We start from the raw sequence: 7,091 nt of genomic DNA, 5'->3' as shown, positions 1-7,091 counted from the left end.
GGCACGTCTCTGGCCTGGACATGACATGACACGGTCACGCGAAGTTGATGCATGAGTATGATTTCAGGTTGGATCGATCACGTTAGGGGCTCAACGTGAATCACGTCCGCGTGCAAAAAATAAAATTAGTCGAGATACGCAACGGCGCACGTCTCGTCTTAATAGTTATTGTTGTACTCATGTCTCGTTCTATATATACACGCCATGCTTGCGCCCAATTCAGCATCCACGACGGACAACCACCACTGTCGACCATCACCATGCAGTCCAGCTCCAAAGCGGCCGGCGGTAATGGCGACGAGAAGCACTTGGTTTGCGTGACCGGGGCGGGGAGCTTCATCGGCTCTTGGGTGGTGAAGGAGCTCCTCCTCCGTGGCTACCACGTCAGGGGAACCGCCAGGGATCCCTGTAGGCGCAAGCATTGGTCCATCCAGCTATCTCGCATTTCCATCCCTTTGCTTGACTGATTGCTTCAATTTGTTGGTGAAGCTGACCGCAAGAATGCGCACTTGCTGGCGCTGGATGGCGCCCAGGAGAGGCTCACCCTGTGCCGTGCCAATGTGCTTCACTACGACGGCCTCTGCGACGTGTTCCAAGGATGTCACGGCGTCTTCCACGTCGCCTCCCCGGTCTCCAACGATCCCGTTAGCTCACTGCCTCCTCTGCTCTTCTGAGACCTTAAGATGCGCGCCGCGTAGCATGGACATGGAGCACTTACTTGCCCATGCTGCGCTTGCAGGAGCACGTGCCGACGGCCGTGGAGGGAACGATGAACGTGATCAACGCGGCGGCGGACGCGGGCGTGCGGCGTGTGGTGTTCACTTCATCCTACGGCGCCGTGCACATGGACCCCAACCGGAGCCCCGACATCGTCCTCGACGAGTCGTGCTGGAGCGACTATGACTACTGCAAACAAACCGGCGTAAGTGTGATCAAGCTCGACTCCATGTGCCCCCATGCATATATCTTTCTCGCCAGTGAACTAAACAAACCAATCCTCGTGCGCAGAACCTGTACTGCTGCGCCAAGATGATGGCGGAGGTACGCGGCGACGGAGGAGGCGGCTAGGAGGGGACTGGAGCTGGCCGTGGTTGTGCCGGCCGTGACGATCGGTCCCTCCCTACAGCAGACACTCAACTATAGCACCGACCACGTCGCCCGCTTCCTCACGGGCGCCAAGCCGGCCTACCAGAACACCGTCACCGGCTACATTGATGTCCGGGACGTCGCTCGCGCGCACGCTCTCGTCTACGAGCACCCAGACGCCCGCGGCCATCGCTACCTCTGCGTCAGCGCCGTGCTGCACCGCGCCGACTTCGTCGGCCTCCTCAGGGACCTCTACCCGCAGTACCCCGTCACGGCCAAGTGTGAAGACGACGGCAAGCCAACAGCGAGCCCGTACAGGTTCTCGAACCAGAGGCTCAGGGACTTGGGGCTGGAGTTCACTGACATGAGGACAAGCTTCTACGACACTGTGATATGCCTGCAGAGCAGGGGTCATATCCCCGTCATCGTGCCACGTCAGCGTGCATGCTTGTAAAAAATCTAGATTGGTAGAGGAAGAGCTTCTACAGATTTACCACGTCCGCATGCATGCTTGTAAAAAATTTCCTTTGTCATTCTCTGATGCTGTAAACCTTATAATAATGCATCACACTGATGTAGAGGTTGGGGCTTTCAACCTCTTTTTCAAAAAATGAAGGAAATTATAACTAAGAAGCACATATGATAACGTGTGCTTGCAGTTTAAATTTGAAATGTATCCATTAAATACTGAGGAATGCACTTAATGACTTAAATAGATTAAACAGATTCAGAAAAATAGAACAAAAATGACATGGAAGATGAAATGTTGTATGTTGAGCACAGAAAAAGTTTCAAGACAAACCGATGATGAATAAAATGAATTCAAACGTTTGCTTGAGAAAATTAGAATTAATATTTATTTGCATATTATTGATATTTAATTTTATAAAATCTAAACATGTTAAACAGGAAATAAAACTTGTTCTATTAGATATCTATTTATTTTACAAATTTTGAAAAGTCACTTAATTTGGACTTCCAAATAAAAAGTATTGGTATTTAATGATGCATAGATTACTAGTAGAGCGTGCATATATGCATACAGCACTAGCAAGTTGTCCCCTTTTTTTATATATTTTAGAATGGTCCGGTTAGTGCGTGTTTGTAGATGCGCACTCCACTAGTAAGCCATGTACTATTACTGTTTCCCGCTTAACACGTCCGCTCGCTGTTTGGCATCGTCGATTGTGAATTTGTGATTATGCGGCTAGGCAGTGTTATCCCTGAACAATGTGTCCTAAGTGTATTTTAGAATGGTCCTAAGTGTCGATGGATGTCGACCCTGAACAATTCAATCAGAGGCCGGGGTTACAACCTCGTTTATTTGATAAAAGAAAACACCAATCAAATCAGAATTCGTTGGATGGAATATATCAATCTTGTGGAACTCGTGTCCTTTTGAAAGTATAATTCTCCAGATTAGTGTGCAATAGAAGCCTGCCCTTTTGAAAATATTATTTTCCAGATTAATGTGCATAGAAGGTACACTGCTCCTGGAACTAGTGGCAAGTTGTATGACTAAGGGATAACGACGGTGGGCACCTGCGACTAGTGGCGAATCAAGTCACGTTGTCTTGGGAATCTTCGAACAAAATCAAGTCCGGGGATGCTGATCGGTTGAGAGACTGTTTTCTTAACACACTACACACGCGCTCATATATATACTATGCGCATATACTCACATCTATGAACGCGCGCCCACACATCCTATCATATGGGTGTTTCTCGAAGATTGAGCGGCACATCAATTTAAGATTGACAAAGTCGTCACAGACGCCTTCATAGTCGACGGAGGAATGTCTTCACCCACTAAACGCACATCATCAAAAGGTTTGAAATAAATTCAGAAAGGTATGATCCTAGGACTTGAACACTGGTGGTAGGTTTGTACGTAGTGGAGAGATTGTTGACATTACAAATTGACAAATGGAGTAGCTCAACTACGGATATTTCAAAAATTTAATAATTACGGGATTTGTGTTTCAGCTAGGAATATTTTAAAGTAGTGACATTTTCGTTAGGAGCTTATCTTCTTCTTCTTTTGGCGAATTTGGGTTGCTTCAAAAAATGTGTCGCTTGGTTTTTTATTATGTAGGGTTAGTTGTATATGTACTCCCTCCGTCCGGGTCCATTATGTTTGTTGCTTCATGGTAGCGCTTCCTCATCTTGTTAAGTGGTGAGCTAACCAATATAGCTAGTAGTTTCATTGCAAGTTTGTCAATGTGGACCTATCCAAGTGGAAAGGGTTAGTACTGATGAAACGACCAGTGTTGTTGAAAATATTGTGTATGTTTACCTGGGCAAATTGATCAGTTAGCTTGTTTCCTATCCAGGATTCTATGTTCTTAATATAAAAAATAGGCCACATATACAATGTGAATAAATAATGATTATTGTTAAGTGTGTGGTCGTACTAATTTTGTTGGGGAAACAAAATTTGATAATTGTGCACGTACCCATCTGACTAATCTGGGTTGTTTTGAATAACAACCGTCCATGTTGACAGTAACGATGAGTCAGACAAGTTTTCTTTGGACAACTTTCCATCTTAGAGACAGGTTCGTGTGCTTCCATACCTAAGGACTACAAATCATACAAGTGTCAACCATCATATTATGACATTGTCAAACAATTAAATCATACGACCCATACATAACACCTAGTATATCTATATCGCAATTCATTGTTTGGCGAAGCTCCCTTTCTCATTAAGCATGGAGTCAAGGATCTAGATCCGCCTTTCTAGTATGTTCAGTGCGGCCAATAACATGCATGTTCTACATATTCATTGGGAGAATATCTGAAACATAAAATTAGTTTTTGGCCTTCATATGCAAAATAAATAAATATATGTTAGATCTTTTGTATAGGGTAGTTCCTACCATCTCATGTGCAAAGCTAACATCCCCATGCCAATATCTCATTTTCTATGTTAGGAAGCCCATCAAATTTTAGAAGCTAGACCTTGGTCGATCTTTCAAGATAAACCTTTTCGTCCTTTCTCACATCTTCAAGTTTGTTGGCCCTAAGTATCTCGATGCATGCATTAAGGAGCCAATTAAGAAACACAAAAAACACATCAATTTTAAAACACCAATATGAATATTTTGGTTTCAAACAAGTCTGTAAATAGTACATGTTCGCCCAAGCACTCGTCAGTTTCTTAATTAACATTGTCGTTGGTCGAGACACTTAGATGACTTTGCTCTAGATAAACATCATTGATGTGTATCAGCTCATCAAAGATGGAGGATTAATTTATTATTCTCTGATTTTGTCCACATCAACCTCATCCTTGTTGCCTTTTGTAACAAGGTTGCCGTTCATGCCGTTAGTCTTTCTAGGATTCTTCATTTTGGTGTGTCATAATACACAAAATCATCTTATTTGTGGAAGGATAAAAACTTCATTCCTTCAAATTTATGGATTTTGTGCCCATTTGATTCTTCTCGATTAGTTCTTCAACTACTTGCTTCGTAGACAGTTGCATCTTATCATCACTTTTATATTTACAGAAGAATAAGTAGATTTATAAATATTAATTTTATATGTGTGATTACCTCCAATTCGGGGGAAAGGCTTCATGATTCTTCCTCGAGCTGAATTATATATTTATTTTTAGCTCCTTTTATAGGGAACTTTCTGTGTGCGGGTTTTTGCCTCTGACATGTAGGAAGGGTATGATATTTGAAGAAGAACAATGGGTTTATAAATTAATTAATGATGTATGTGTGTACCTCCTAAAAAGCTGAGGCATAAAATCTGGGTTTTGTTTCACTTAGAATTCTATAGCGGCAGTTCTACAAAGGCGAATTGAAGAAAAATAGAAAGAACGCTCATGAGTCACGAGAGACCATCAGAAGTCTCGAACCAAACTGAAGAAGGTTCCAAGGTTTGGCTATTGTATCATGGTCATCATAGACGACTTTTTGCACAATATCTTTTTTACAAAATCATAGCCAAACCATCCAGTGGTCTGAGGAGAAGGAGAGGGGCATGAACATAGGGGAATTCTCAATTGAGCATAAGGGCATCCAAAATGTGTTGGCCAAAATCATCAGTAATGAGGTTGTAAGTAAGGACGGGAAGTTCCACTGCAAGTCAGATGCTGACGAAGAACGACTAACGTGAGTTCAGAACTTGCTCCTGTCGATTGCCACCGACTTCCTATGTCGGTAGATATACTACATTAAAACTACTTGTGAAGGCACTTTAAAGAAATTAGAAATTAAGAAGTAAAGGCACTTTAAAGAAATCAGAAATTAAGAAAAATAGAAAGAACACCCACGAATCACGAGATTTGGGTGCAAATGCACTCGGGTGCCGCGCTGCTGCGCCGTGAAGCAAGTCAGGCTTGGAGTGTTCACAATGCATCATGCATGCGTGTCGCTGTTGGTTGCCATCGACGACGGCAGGCGTCAAGGATCGAATCGGTCGGCGGGCGCCGGCGATCCAGAACAGATGACGCCGCAGCAGCGCCTCGATGCCCTAGTATCGGGCAGCTCCTATTTGGCGCGCAGGTCGTTCGTGTGGGTCGGCCCATTATGCGGTTTACTCCCCCACCTATTTTGGGAATGTAGAACCTTCCCAAAAACCCCTTTTTTATTTTTTTTATGTCTTCTCTATCGGTTTTTTTCTCCTTTTCTTTTTCTTTTTTCTTTTCTTTTCTTTTTTTCTTTTTCTTTTTTTCTTTTTATTTATTTTCTTTTTTTCTTTATTTTCCCTTTTTTTTCTATTTTTTCTCTTCTTTACATTTTCACTACTTTTGCAATTTTTCTTTTCAAATTTGTGACATTTGTTTGTTCATCAAATTCAAAAAATATTCTACCATGTAGAAATTCTTTTTCAAGAATTCATATATTGTCCATCGGATTTTAAAAATGTTCACCAAAATTCAAAATTTGTTCATTGAACTAAAAATATGTTCATCAAATTCTATTTCTGTTCACTTTTTTGGAAAAACTTCATCAAATTAAATATTTGTTCACATTTTTTTAGAAAAAAGTTCTTGGATACAAACTTTGTTCATCAAGTTCAAATATTGTTCATAAAATAAAAATAATTGTTCATCAGTATTAAAAAAATGCTCATAGTTGTTTAAATAAAATTTAAAAAATGTTCATTCTTTTTTAAATCGCGAACATATTTTGAAGTCAAGAACTGTTTTTTAAACAATTCGTAGTTTTTTTAAAAAATAGAACTTGTTGTGATCCCGAATTATTTTAACCTAGAATAATAAGATTAGAAAATAAAAAAATATAAAATAATGAAAAACAAAAAAAGGAGTGCCCTGCCTCGCACATGGTCGGCCCAACAGGGCGCGCAGGAGGGCTGGAGAATGCGCGCTGCCGCAACTCGGGGGCGCCTCACGCGTTAAATAGGGGCTCCCCTCACGAGGACTATTTCTCACATTCAGCGAGCCCGAATGTTTCTCTCACTGAAGCGTTTCTACTAGTCGGGCGGGGCCACTAGGGCATAGAGAAATAGAAAAAGTAGCACAAAATGAGGGCGCGAGGGGGTCAAACCTGGGTCATTGAGATAATGCGTAGAGTAGCTAGCCACTGCGCCACTTTTGACTTCGTATTTACAAACGAGTCACAACCTAATTGAGGTAAAAGACCCGAGTTTTTTTTTTCTTTCTCCGCTTCTTTTTTTTCGTTTTTTCGTTATTACAGTTTGTTTTTTTTCGGTTTCTCTTTGTTTTTTAATGATTTTTTTCATTCTACATTCTTTCTTTCGTCCGTTCTTTTTTTTCGTCGGATTTCTTTTTTTTCATCCTTTGTTTCTTTTTATTTTTCCTTTTACATTCTTATATGCATGATCAAATTTTTTTTTAAATACTTGTTCAACATTTTTTAAATACTTGTTCAACATTTTGTCAAATACTTGTTCAATATTTTTTATACATTAGCAACATTGTTTTTCAAATATTTGTTCAACATTTTGTCAAATACTCTTTAAAAAAATTCAAATACTTGTTCAACATGTGTCAAATACTTGTTCAA

General features: G+C 41.1%; 1 pseudogene; it reads left to right on the top strand.

Annotated features, from left to right (window-relative positions):
- Positions 1–238: 238 nt before the first annotated feature.
- LOC125512965 lies at positions 239–1,724 on the top strand (annotated as a pseudogene).
- The last annotated feature ends 5,367 nt before the right edge of the window (positions 1,725–7,091 follow it).

This window comes from Triticum urartu, chromosome 6 (genome assembly GCF_003073215.2).
Source record: "Triticum urartu cultivar G1812 chromosome 6, Tu2.1, whole genome shotgun sequence".
In the NCBI taxonomy this organism is placed as follows: Eukaryota; Viridiplantae; Streptophyta; class Magnoliopsida; order Poales; family Poaceae; genus Triticum; species Triticum urartu.
Note: the sequence above shows the minus strand (reverse complement) of the source record. Positions and strands in the feature narration are given on the sequence as shown.